The following is a 14,402-nucleotide window of genomic DNA, read 5'->3' as shown; positions in this document are numbered from 1 at the left end:
CTATTAAAGACAGTTTTAATTAATTTTTTAAGATTGGCACGGTTTAAAATGACTGAAGAACTAACAGGCATAATAGATGAAAAATACCAAATACTTTGCTAAATGTCTTTGTCTAATCCAATATATGCATCTTGATAAACAAACTTTATTATTCACAGGACTGCAAACTCTTCTGGGACTGACTTATTAAATAAATATTTATATAGTGCCTTGCACAGAAGGGCCTAATCCAAGTCAAGCTCTCTAGCCAATACGAAAGCATAAATAGAATGTAATAATCTGGTATTGCCAATTATTCCAGCAAGACAGTTTAAAATGCACAGCTTGAGACACACACAAATCTTATCCCTATTTACCAAAGACGAGTATTTAAAAAAAAAAAAAAGGGAACAAGATACCAAAATTCTTAACTGAAGCAGCCTCACAAGCCAATGTGAAACATACAGCTTTGTACTTATCAACCTAAAATGCCTTTTTAAGCATAATTTTGCTGAGCCCCTGGAGATTCCCTGTTCCCAAGCTTAAGCCTGTTACATTAAAGAAGGCTCTCTAAAAAAGATAACCTACTATTCCTGTTGAAAAAAACAAAGGTTTGTCCAACAAATGGAAACTAGCAGTTTGAACCAATTGAATGAATTGAAAGAAATCCAAGTACAGAACTCATTACACTTTCTTTTTCTCTCATTCTCTCAAGAAAGCCTAAATGGAGCAGGGGCAAACTTAGCAACTGATACTCTGAAGAGGAAACAGAATGAGAAACAAATTACAAGTGCTGAACTGGTCTCTTAAGAAGTAAAAAAAGTTTCCAAAAAGAATGCCAGAGAAGCATAAACAAGAGGGCACTAATATTTCAATTGTAAAGTATAGATCATATATTGCCTAGACAAGGGAAGGGGAGACCAAAGAAAGGATATGAATGAACAAATCTGTTTTGTAGCTGACCTACGAATGTGATAGGATGCCAGTAAAAAGGTGGTTGGAGATTAAAAATCTGCCCCATGTGGAATTTAAGAGTCAAGAAAAAATAAACAGAAAAAAATGAGTGCTGTAAAAAGACAGAGAAGTACTGTAAAAAGAGATATGTAGCACAGCACAGACACAGGAGGTGGAGACTTTTCTTAAGGGTTTAAGCACAACATGAACAGCAAAGAATACAATTACATGCCACACTGTACGACTTCATTTTTTTTTTTTTTAAGTCTGTGCTTTTTTTTTTTTTTTTTTCCTATGTAGTTGAAACAGTTAATTATTCCACGTGAGGAAAAAAGGCTTAGGACTTACATGGGAAAAAACTTCTCTGTATTTCTAAACTTCAGTATAAAGTAGAAATTGATTTCACACCCCATTCCCCCCCAACAGCTTCAGGAAAACAGATGATTTATCTGGATGCACATATTAGTCATAACTTTTGAGGCATCGGATCATTAACAAGCACTAATGGCTTGTGGGGTGGTTACATTCTGAAATTTACTGTATTTTTTTTTTTTTTAGTTAGTTTACCTTGCTGAAAAAATAAGATATTCTGAGAATATATTCATAAACAAATGAGGTTAGTTTGTTTTGGGTTGTTGTTCTTTGGGTTTTTTTGTTTTGTTTTTTGTTTGTTTGGTTGGTTTGTTTTTTACACACATGCGATTTCCTTTGAAAAACATTCTAAAGCCCTCACTTTGACAGCCTAGAGAATAATTCTTAGGAAAATTCTTAAACATATTTATGCTTGATCTTTCTACAAGTCACCTATGAAAATATCTGATAATAACAAAGCATCTTCTTGAACAATAAAGATATGCTGCAGCAGATAAAATCAAAAGTTTGCTGTTAAAGACTATTTCACATGTCTGCCAGTGGCTTCTTATCCATTTCTACTAGCATTATCTACAAAACAGAGGTATACCAGATAAATACTTATTTCAAGATTCAATGAATTCCATAAAATCTTTAGTCTGTAATAAAAAGCAAATAATTTCAGGCTTATTAAAACAATTTGATTCTACCATCGCTCATCTTCACAGATAAAGCTATTAGACCTGGGAGTATGTTAAATATACCATTGCATGCAACAGCCCACAGAAGCATGACTGAATTACACTAATAGCACAAGACAAACATCTACATCATGTTACCTAAAGAAACTATAACTACATATGATGTAACAATAAAATAATGCTTTTGATTAAGTATTTTGAGAATAACATGTATTTCTTACACAGCTTAAGTAACTCCTCCTTTACTCATGTACATTCTTGTCCTGTGCCACTACAGGCACTGTGCCAGCCTAAGGGTTAGGGCAATCCTCTTGAATCAGACCCATATAAACTCAGATGCAGGCACAGCAGAAGAGGCTGTGTATGCGTGGAAGCAAAAATATCACCCAACATCTAACAGCCACCTCAACCTAAAAATTTCTATCACTGTAGTCAAGTGTGCCACTGTTACAACACAGTCTTCACAGCCCAGCAGTCTGCTCAGCTACCTTACATCTCACCCTTTTTTTTTTCCTTTTTCTCTCTTTTTTTTTTTCCAGTCTTCATCTTCTTAGTCTATTGTAACATAACTTTTGTTTAGTAAACCAGAACTGGCAGCTGCTGCTAACCTTCCTCTTAAAGGCACTGTCCCAGAAATAGCAGAACTAACAAAGCCCCATTTCCCATAGATTTGCATTCTGTCTCAGCCATGTCCCCCGTGTTCCAAGTAGTCACATTCCACCTCTATCCCAGATGCCTATTATCTTACCCCTCTCTTCCAAGCACTAGCCACAATATACTTAACCTCTCATGTCCTCTAACTACTGACTGAAGAAAAGAATACTGAGCTTCATACCTAGTTCTTACCCCACAGACAACTGTTTGCTGGCCAACTGGCAGGCTAAATGCAGGTAACTGCTCAATTCATGCAAAACTTTCCCCTAAAGAGATGATCTTACTCAATGAAGCCATTAATTTTAACTAAGCTTGTTAAATATTATTAAAATGTAAAAATCTTTTGAGACCTTGCCCCTTGGCTAATTTCTTTGCTGAAATTAGTTGATAAGCTCAAAATTTATTAAGATACAGGATTAAAGAAAACATAATTGCTCAAGATATAAAAAACAACAGTAACTCTAGTTCTTTAAAAAAAAAAAACCACAGAAAATAGGTGCATCTCAACATTTTATCCATGTGAGAGCAGCTGATTCTGAACTCCCAAATTGCAAAAACTTCTTCTCTAGCACGTCTAATCATCTAAGGTTTCTTAAAGAAACCGCATTTACATGTTCTATTTGTCCTTTTAATATGTATTTGCATCCTCTGACCATTTTCAAGTGCATTTTAAAGGAGGCGCAGAAGTCTCAAAGATAAGAAAAGGCTTCTACAAATTTTGTGAAAACTGGCAGCTTTGTAGAAAAAAGAAACTCAAATTCATGTCTTCAATGAGGGGAAAAGCAGGCAGAACTCTGCCTTCTCCACTGGCAGCCCCAGCAGACCAATCAGCCAGCATGTGCATAGCACTAGATTTGATTAATTCTGGAACAAGCTTTAGATACTTAGTATTTGAGTGTTTTTCTAACTCAAGAAAACCTTCAAGTGCTGAGCATACATAATGGCTTTGTCCTGTTTTTGGTAAATTCTAGCAAGCCCACCAACATCATGACTAATAGGTGCACAGTTTTGGTTGGGGTTTTTTGGCTTTTTTTTTTTTTAAATTCGTATATGCAACCTACAGAAATGTATGTTTTTTCCCTACCACTGTGTGATCCTAAGTTAATGGTTTTTTAAACACTAAAGGGAGCACAAGTTTTACGTTCATCCTGAAACACCAATTTTTAAATAATAATTAAATTCGCTCATAGGACAACCAGGATTTGAACGAGTTTAAAACCACTCATCATTAAAGACAGTGAAATTTGATCTTCATCTGTGCACAGAATGGGAAAGAGCTATACATTTTCCCTATTGCTACAAAAATTGATTACACATACCATTTTTTCTAAGAATATAATGCATATTTTAAACAAAAGAATCTTTTTTTGCAAAAATCTGTGGCCAGATACTAACTTAAAGTTTATTTAGCACATTACCATAAGTTATGCTTAATTTCTTGCCCTAAAAAAAAATAATCTAACACATTCTAAAAATATCAACTATTTAACTGCACCTATGGCAACAAGAACACCCTGAGTGATGCCATTCATTCATTCAACAACGGACACGTTCCAAGAACATCAGGGTACCACATACAAATGACACAGATCTTTCAACTTTAATTAAGTCAAGCTATTTCACTTGGTTTCACTAGAACCCGATTACTACTGATTAAGGAACACCAAAATCCAAAGGCAGGATAACACAAAGCCAGAAAGAACACAGTAAAGATTTGTATACTGTTCGGAATACTTTCTTGCATGACAGTTGAGCTTGCTGATCAGTTCGATAAAAATAAGTTCCTAATTTTACTATAATTAGGATAGACATATACAAAAACTTTTGTCAGGGAAAGCATTAATATTATGTCAGTGATTTTTTGGTATGTATTCTCAACATAGGGTGAAACTGAAACAACTATTACACTTCAACCTCTGACTACAATTAAGAGTTTATAAAAACTATTATCCAATTGTGAATCTGATAGTTTTCTCGCTCTCACAGTTGCACTTAAATATGCGGAAACCAATCCAGATCAGCTTGCTAAGCAGGGTTCAAGATGCTTTAGAACATTCACCAGCATTTATCCTGTTTGAAACAAAGTGTGTATTTTTCCAGTTGAGATAACCTACCATGCAATTAAAGAGAAAAAAAACCCAACTTGAATCACTGTATACATTAGTGGGGAAAAAAGTTAACTTTCATTTCAATCATTTAAATATTTGAGTTTTGAGTATAGCTTTAAAAAAATCCAGTTCTGAATCACTGGAATTTTTGTTCTATTTCCTGTAAAAGCACCAACAGCAACATCATTCAGCATTCCGCTTGCAGCAGTTCAGAAAAGATCAGCCTGATCCACCTCAGTCCTAACTTTACAGTCATTTCATAAACTTGAGGTCACATCTGACCAACTTATTTCTTCCAGTTTTTCCAACCATGGAGATCACGATAAGGACGCAGCACTTGCAATAGGATGAGGAACAATCTAGTTTTATGTTTCAAAATGTTACATTTCTCACAAAGAAACAGTTTGCCAAAAGCTCTTTAAGATCCCTAGCAAAAAAAAAAAAAAAAGTTTGCTGAGAATAATCTCTTCAACAGATGACAGGTTTAATTCTATAAGGCTTGCAAAGCATACCAGTTACCTATAAAGCCAAAGACTGTTACAAAACAACGCAGGGCCTCAGCCTTCAAAGCAGTGCCATGGCAAGAAAAAACACTATCTTCTTCCATTCTGTCACTGCTGGAAAAGAGAAGTTTCTACCAGGATAGTGTCATAGGAAGAATGCCCATTTTTCAAGAATTCTATTTTTATATCAGCAAATTTAAAGCAAGAGAGAAGAACCCTCTGACTTCTCTTGATGTGGAGAAGGAAAATGGTTTACATTTCACAAAGTCTTTGAAAGACGGTGTAAGGCAGGGTAGCATAGCATAGCAAGAAGATGGCACTGCCCCCACATATAATGATAGGGATGATGCTTTATCAAACATGTCTCAGAAACAAAACTGGGATGACCCAAACTAAGTACCTCCTCCAACAGCCTTCCTCCCCTCTTCCCCCTTGCAGGCCCTCCCATGAAGCAATGTCAGAAAAACCACCCAGGCCTTCTTAGCTTTTAAAAGAAATCGAGAGTCAGCTCAGCATCCATACTGCTGCAGCACAAGCCAAGGTACTACCTACAGATGAGCATCCATACGTTTAACATATGGATAACAGCCATATGTGACAGAAACTTTCTTTTAAATTGAAGGGCAGAACTTACTGAAGCTGATGACATGTGTCTCCTAATTTGTCAGTGGAACTTCCCTCTTGCCAAAAGCAGATACCAGAATTCTGAGGTTTGACACAACCCAACTACAATTATACAGCTAAAGAACAAATAATTGAAATATGTATATGGAATGCAAATGCCTAGTTATCTGGTAAATCATTAGCTAAGCTGAAAATTATTCCTGATTTCAGCAAATCGTAGCCAATCATGAATATGGTGCTAATGCTACAGTCACTAGCCCTCCTTACTGTAGCGCATGTGCAGCAAGTACCATTTTGGTGGCTAAAGTTACAACACACAAAAAAATTGAAGAGTCTAAGAATGACTCTGTATTTAAAGTTTGTCTTTTAAAAATCTACCTAAGTCAGAGTACTGAAAATCCTATGCAACACCATTTTCTGTGTTCTACAGAACTTCAGAAACAGCTTCAGCCAATATCAAATATCCTAAACGTATGTTGACTAGAAAGCCACACCTGATACCCACTCCTTGCTAAGAAGTATTCCTTCAGAAACCCTTTTTAAAGTATGTACTTACTATCATTAACATAGAAAAACCTACAGGTCTGGGGCACAAACCAGGCTCTGCTGAGCTACCTAGTAAAGTACAAAGAACACAAGGTCCCTGCCCTGAAGGCCTTCATACATATAACAGGACTGAGCACTCAGACTTTTAATGCAAGCCTTTCAATGAATGAGACAAAGTACTACACACCTCTGCATAAAGTTCCCAGGTGTCTTGGAGGGACAAACCAGCAATAGAGAAGAAGAAGAGAATAAGAAAACATATGCATTTCCTCTCTTCGAAATCCCTCTTATCAGAACCATTTCAAGAATTTCTGCTCAACAATTAAACCGACTTGAATAATGGAAACTAACGTCCCAAATATACTATATATGGAATCGAGCCCAGCCAGCCCCCGCAAAGAAACCAGGCACCAAAAAATCGCACCTCTGACACCCTGTTACTCATCCCCGAATGGCAGAGTCGCGCCCAGCGCACTCACACCTGTCACCTGCTGGGCGCCAAGCCAGACCCCCCCCCCTCCCCCCCAGCAAGGCGAGCCCGCTGCAGGCTGCTTCCGCTCCTCCGCCGGCCGCCGCAGCCCCCCGCCGCGGGGCAGGCCGGGGCCGCCGCCACGCACGCCGCCCCGCGCCCCCGCCGGCTCCCTCCCCGCGCAGGGAGTGGGGGGGAACTTCCGCGACTGGCGAAGGAAAATAAAGTTTCCATCTCTCGCTGGACGCCCCGCTGCGCGGCGGCTTCCCGCCCCTGCCCTCCCCTCCACACCCCGCCGCGCCGGGATGAGCAGGGTGCCCGGGGACTGCTCCCTCCCGGCGCACAGGCCTCCCCTGCCCTCGCCCGGGGCGAGGAGAGGGGCTGCGGGAGCGCCTCGGGCCCCCTGCCCCGCTCAGGCCTGCGGGCCGGGCCGGGCCAGCCCCCCGCGCCTCTCCCTGTAGCCCCCCGGGGATGGGACCAGCCCCGCCAGGAAACCAGCCCGGGGAGCCGCCACCAGGCCCGCCTCGGCGGGGTCAGCCTTACCCTGCTGCCGCTGCTGCCTCTTCTCCTCCTCCTCCTCCGCCTCCTCCTCCTCCTCCGCCTCCCCCACCACGGCAGCAGCCGCCGCCACTACCACCGCCGCCACCAGCGCCGCCGCCGCCTCCGCCCGGCAGGGGGGACCCCGCCGACCCGACCCGCTCCGCAGCCTCCCGCCGCCGCCGTTCCGCTCCGCGGGGGGAGGAGAAGGAGGAGGTGGAGGAGGAGGAGGAGGAAGAGAAAGGGGGGTCCGTGCTGCCGCCGCGGGCGGGAGAATCGAGGAGGCCGGGGGTGGGTGGGTGGGTACCCGCGGCGCCGCTCGCCGTCCTCAGCTGGAACCGCTCCGGCCGCGCGTCGCTCCCGGCCCCCCCCCCTCCCCCCGCTCGCTGCAGCTCCAAATCAAAATAGTGTCACAATATGGCGGCGACGGCGGCGGCCCAGCATCGCGAGACCGGGCCCCGGGTACTAACGGGAGGCAGCGCGCGCCAATGAGCACCAGGGGAAAGGGGCGGGAGGGGGGAAAGGGGGCCGCGGGGGCGGGGCCTCTGCCGGCACCGCCCACAGGGTGGGGCGTGGGGGGTGCGGCCGCGCTGCGCGGGGTGCGGGCAGAGGGGGCTGCTACCTCCTCTCTGCGCGGGGGTGGGTGTCCCGCGGCGCGCGCAGGCTGCCGCGCCTCCTCCCCCCCCACTTCTCCCCGCCGCACGCGCGCGGAGCGAGGAGGGTAACGGCCACCGCCTCAGGCGACGGCGGGCCCCATCCTCCACCTCCCGGACCCTCGGGCAGCCCCGGCCCGGCTTGGCACTGCGGCCCTTGGCTCCACCATGTGCCCGGCCCATTCAGCCCCTTCTCTTCCCTCGCCTCTTCTCCCCCCGCCGGCTGCCCCGGCGGCAGAGGGTGGGTAGGTGGGCCACCCGCCCGCCCACCTGCCTGGGAAAGGGGGGGCCGGCTGGAAACGAAGGAGGGTTTGAGCTGAGGCAGGGACGGAGGGAGGGCAGCCGCCACAGAGGGTAGCATCTGCAAGGGGAAAAAGAAACTAGGAAAAGCAGGATTAATTAAAAAAGCCACCCCTATGCCTGAAACAGTTGTTCTGAGTCGAAATTGCCAGGCACTCTCAGTCAGAAATACTGTTGTGCTCTCTAAATTTCTTCATGCTTTACACAAAGTACATGATTTCCATCCTCCCTCTGAGGTATAGCTCGGCCTAATTCTCTTTCTGAACAGCCAACAGGCGAGCAGGGGCCCGTAGGCTGGCTGGACAAGCCCTCTTCTCCCTCAGCTCAGCAGCCACCAACACCTGCTGGAGGGATCCTCCACCCAGTGTGGGGTGCCAGTGAAGCCACGATTCGTAGGAGGGGAGTCTTGCCAGCCTCGGCGGCAGGAGTCCCTGTGGGTCCTAACATGCAGATTTGAAAACAGGGATCAAGTTCCTCCTACAACAGAAAGACAGGCATCATTTATTTTAGTGGGGCGTTCAAGCAGGTCTTTGAATTTCCATAATTCAGGAAGTTTCATCTTAAATGAAAAGACAACTTTTAGATGAGTTTGTAAAATCATCCAGTAAATCAATTGGTTTTTTTGGGGTGTGATACCTTACACCACTTACTCTTTCTCACTCTTCCTGTATTTCCTTTCTTCCTGCATCTCTTGGATCCTCCTTCCTCCCTGCAGTGATCAGGTGCTGTCTAACAATGGACAGTCCCTCCATCTATTCTTGGGTAATCCTACTCTGCAAAATACAGTCACAAACAGAAATTGTTTGAATGTAATCTTTATCACCTGTAGCGGAAGGAAACTGTCGGAAACCCCGCAACCCGGAATGGGGCTTGGCAGGGAAAGGGATGTGGTGGGCCTTTCAGAGTTCCCTGTAGAGCTCTGGTACTGGGCAGAAATCAGGAGAGAGAAAAACTATTTTTCCCCCACCTTAACTCCCAGAGGCACCAGTGATTTCCAGTGTGCTCCAGTATGAAAGGAACTACAAAACTTGTGAGATAAAATGACATTAACAAAACCCTAACAGATACACTAGGCTTATTAGTGACAATTTAGGGTAAGTGTTCTGTTACAAGAAATGAAATTGACTTTGCCATTGCAACAATGGATATTCTCAGAAATTATTGAAAATATGTTTTCCAAAGGAAAGTATTAACATGTAGAAAAAACCCCAACCTCTTGATTGCATTTAGTTAAAATTGTCAAACAGAGAGAATCCCAGGGTAAGCAATTGCAGAGACTAGCTTTGCTTGGAGCAGGCAGTGAGAGAGAGAAGATGACACCAACCAGTCTAATAGCGAGTTGTTATGATGGGAGAAAAAAAAAAGAAAAAAGTGAAAAAAGAAGGCAGTGTGTCCCCCTCCCCCAAATGTAGAAATAAAGGTGTGTATATACATTCCAGTAAGAATCAGTCATTTTCATAAGCTACAACAGAGAGGACTGCAATTCTTTATACACCAGCAGCATGGCATATGAAACACGTGTCCAAAGTTTACTACTCGTCCTGTGTTGAGTCAAGGTTATACAGGGCTGAGAATCTGCTGAAATTTGTTTGTTAGTTGTCAACAAAATAGTATTTCCCCAAAGCCAGCCAGAAATGAATATAGTCCCTTACATAAATGGGTAATGGGTCATCTAGAAAGAAGACACAATGGAAACTTCAGATCACAGAGCGCTGTACTGCTGGGGTTGCTCCACGGTAATTGTTCAGGTACATTAATCAAACCTTTCTCTTTTGCGACCCATGCTGTAGACAATTTGTGATCTGCTCAGTCACCCGCTCAAGCACACTGCTCTTCAACTCTTCCAGCACAACTGTTTCAAACTTTGCTAAGCCATACGTGACCTTTCAGACAGATATGACAGTATACGTACACGAATACCTTTTGTGCCCTAGAAACTGAGTTTATTTTGCTAAGTTTAATACCAAGTTAAATATTTGACCCTTTCGCCTGCAGTTGCTAAAACAGGGATTTGCCACAGGAAAGTGAAAGACCATCTCTCACTTCTCCATCAACAGTATTTACTGCAATGTTTAGGCACTGGGATCATGTGAGTGAGTTGCACGGCCCTTTCCCCCCCTCTCCCTAACTCTCCACGCTGCAACTATGTCTAAGCCTGTTGCTAAAGCTGCTCTTCTCTCCTCTATAGTGGCTAATTTGGAATAATTTTTTAACACCTTTCCAAAATCAAAGAACAACATATTTAGGAAAATAGCCCTGTGGACTGAGATTCAGAAAAGAACTCTTTTCCTATGTATCTGTAACAGGAACTAGGAGGATCTATCTAATATTAAAATCTGTGTGTAACTCCTCTCACGGTGCAAATCAAGGCTTCAGGCGCCAGTGGGGCTCAGGGAGCTGCCTGCCCAGCAGTGCAGTTGATTCCGAGCCTTGCTTCTTTCCCTGCAGATTTCAGATATTACCCATTTTTTTGGCCATACAAGGTATGAGTTCATGTTTTTAAAACCTTCATCAGACTGTTTATATTCTTCGCTGCTAGAAAGTGAAATTATAAATAGGGTTGGGGAATTATTCTAAACATATTGTACAGGGAAACTGTTTCTGCAAAGTGCAATCTTGTCAGCTTGGTACTGACATTTCTGATGCTGAAATTTCCTGAGAATGCTTTTTAGAAAAGGTAAGGAGATCTACAACAGCTGGCATAATTATTTCTGAAATTCAGTTTAAAATTAGTTTTCTGCAGGGGAAAATGGTGGCATTGGCAGCTTTAAAAGCACCACTTTTCTCTTGAACATTCACCTGGCAATTTCTTTTTCATTATTCTAGACAGAAGGTCTGTCAGTCTTCAGGTTGAGAAAAACAGAGATAGCATTCACTGGCCAAAGGACAGTCCTCGGAAGCTCCCAGTCTGAGGTGACATCCACAGCCTCTCCTATAAAACCAATTAGAATTTAGATTAATAACGTGACAAGGAAATACAGAAATTCACCTTATTTCACAAGATTTGTGCATTGTACTTTTCCGGTTCTATCTCAAAGTTATCAGCTCTGTGCTGTAGTACAATAATTTCACTAGCCTGGTGTAGAGAAGTGGATGATGCTGGATTTGGAATTAAATTCAGCTGCAGACCCTCAGCGTAAAGCCAAAGCTGTGATCAATGTACAGCATAGTGCAAGTGAAGTCTCAGCACTTGTCTCCCCCATCCACTATGAGTGCTTATACTATGTAATAGCTTTAAAAAAACCCTTTCTGTTCCCAGTGTAGGAGTAATCCAGCTATTGATGTTTATTTGGAGGAGTGTGTTGGAAACAAGTGCTGATATTCTAGTTTACTATCTTTTCCTTCTGTTTTAAATGTCAGTGTAATTCTAAGTCTGGTTTAAAAAACAAACCAAACCTAAAACACTCTTCTTAATCAGAAACATCAGCTCTAGGAGCTCAGAATTTATGTACAATCTTAAAATAACAAACAAGTATAATCATTCAAGTAGAAGAAAATGTATTGGTAAAAAAACGTGTTTCAGGTCAAATCATTCAAAGACTCTAGTGAACTCCAGTTGCTTAGATTGCATGTGTGTGCAGGTACGAAACACTGTTGCGCCTTGATGTTTTTCTTTTCAATCCACAGTAAACAAACAGCTCCGCTATCTCTGTTGAGACTCCCCTGGTTTTCCAGGTTGTTCCCTTCCTTTCTTCAAGATAGCACCAGCTTTTTTACTTCCTAACAGCTCATCTATTTAGGACTAGAGAGCAAACATGACAGTTGAGATAAGGATACGATTAAGAGGTGCCTTAGTGGTTCATGAGTTCTAGCAGCCTCACAGGATTTGGATAAGGCCTTTGCATAAAGGAAATCCATTGAGAGAGACAGCCTACCCTGGCATTTCAATTTTAAAAGCACAGTGAGCTGTGTTACAGTGGAGCGTTATTGTAGGCTATGTATTAATCTGACAGACTGAAATAATATGGCTTTGAAGACTTGGTAAGACTTTTTCCCCCCCCCAATATCTTAAAACCCCCTTTCATTTATATTGATCTTGAATCACAGAATCACGGAGTTTCAGAGTTGGAAGGGACCTCTAGACATCATCTATTCCAATTCCCCTGCTAAAGCAGGACTGCCCAGAGCACATTACTCAGGACTGCATCCAGGCGGGTCTTGAAAATCTCCAGAGAAGGGGACTCCACAACCTCCCTGGGCAGCCTGTTCCAGTGCTCTGTCACCCAAACTGTAAAGAAGTGTTTCCATGTATAAGTGTCTTGTTTTTGAGTGTCTAAGAAGAATGTTTACACTTCAAGGAAAATATCTTAGCCTGGCCAAAGCAATTCTGAAGTTTTTTTAAATAATTGTTCTAAAACTGGGAAAGAGTGCCATATTAAATCAATCTTTTGGCTAAATTGAAAAAAGTGTATCACTGATAGAATCAACAATTTACAGATCTTTCAGTACTCTGAATAAGAGAATTAAAAATGTATGAATAAAAGCTCATATACATTCACATGACATACAGTTGAGTCAATACCTACTAGGGAGACAAATTTAGGCTACCATATGCCTTTTTATGAAACAATTTTTTTATAAACATGGTGACATAAAATATAGAAAGCCAAGACCATCTGAGGCTCCAAATCCAGTTTCCTATGCTTTGTGGGAAATTCAGTAGACAGTAAGGATAAAAAAAAATAATCTGCTTTTCTTAAGATGTATATAATACAGGTATGTAGTCACTGCATGTCTTTAGGGTCTTGATTCAGCAAAAGATCTAGTCTCTCGCTAAAGTCCATCTTTATTCAGGATACCTTTCAACCACTTGCTTAAACTTTGTGCTGTGTTGAAACCTGAGGCAAAGAATGGGCTTAAGTGTTTTTCTGGACAGGTATAACTTGCCGATTTGAGACAGGAAACCTACCTTGAAGTCCAAACAAATGACTTTCCTGTTCCAGATTCAAATCGGGCATGAATGTTTTCACAGTAAAAACCCTTGCAGAACGTCTTACAGCTCTTTCATTTTCCAGCTACTGATTTTAACCTCTTCTGTTTCATTGACTTCAGCCAATTCCCTTTCCTTTACACGCTTTGTAAATGTGAGAGAGTGCAAACTGCAATATACCTTATCTTATTATATATGTTAACACACAAGTTGCAGTAATTATAATGTGTTTAAATTCCCCCAAATGTGGAGGGGGTTATTGGTAGGTGGCTAGTATATTTTAAAAAATAACCCAAAGTACTCTCTAAACCTAAGTGGTTTCTGGTATTAGATTTCTCCATCATCTTCTGGCCTTCTGCCCCACTGCTGTAATTACCTTAACTCCTCACCCAATAATAAAACTCTGAGCAAATCCTGTGCCTGCTATTAAGTAAAATTAAAACTTAGTATGGATTCTCTGCATTCTTTCTTCTCTTCAGATGTGGTGCTTGACAGCTTGCATGGTACAAATGAAACACACAAAGCCTTTAAGCCATCCCATATTAAAAAAAAACCCAAAAGGTAACTCAGAGCTTTCTAATGCTGATATGTATTAGGAACAGTAAATTTTGATGAAGAGCAGTACTGGATTCTCCATTTCTATAGAAAACTCACTGATGTAGCAAAACAGAATCAGTCATGTAAGCTTATATACGCACTGTACCGGTTTGTTTCCTCCTGGATCTCATGCAAGCCCTTGTAAGGAAAAGGCAGCTCCGATTCCAGGTCCACTCTGTCCTAGGTCTGTCTGAGATTGCCAGCAGGAGTGAAAATTGCAGCAACGCATTTCACTATGTAACCAGCTATCCTCTAGCTACTGTGTCAAAATCACCAAGTTCTACCCGTGTGACTTTCAAGTTCCAAGTTCAGGTATGTTTCAGTCATCATCTCTCAAGGTTTTACCTTTCCTGTGGGAAAAGATCACTTGTGTGTACCCACAGTTAAGAATGTTTCAGTATCACGGAACAAAATATTAAGAAATACTGAACTTCTAACTCATCAGCTCACTAGAAGGTCATCTTGTCTCCAAGCTAAAATGCTCCATACAAGTAGG

At 42.2% G+C, this 14,402-nt stretch overlaps 1 protein-coding gene across 1 annotated transcript in view; it reads right to left on the bottom strand.

The window, feature by feature from the left end:
* TAB2 (TGF-beta activated kinase 1 (MAP3K7) binding protein 2) overlaps positions 1-7,830 on the bottom strand; it is a 66,072-nt gene extending 58,242 nt beyond the window's left edge. Inside the window, exon 1 of the mRNA XM_082480815.1 lies at positions 7,433-7,830. The gene's annotated coding sequence lies outside the window, so the exon portion shown is untranslated. The remainder of the gene's footprint in view (positions 1-7,432) is intronic.
* Between the last annotated feature and the right edge of the window lie 6,572 nt (positions 7,831-14,402).

The sequence above is a fragment of the Vanellus vanellus genome, assembly GCF_965231255.1.
Source record: "Vanellus vanellus genome assembly, chromosome: 3".
NCBI classification, from domain to species: Eukaryota; Metazoa; Chordata; class Aves; order Charadriiformes; family Charadriidae; genus Vanellus; species Vanellus vanellus.
This window is presented reverse-complemented; position numbering and strand designations above follow the sequence as displayed.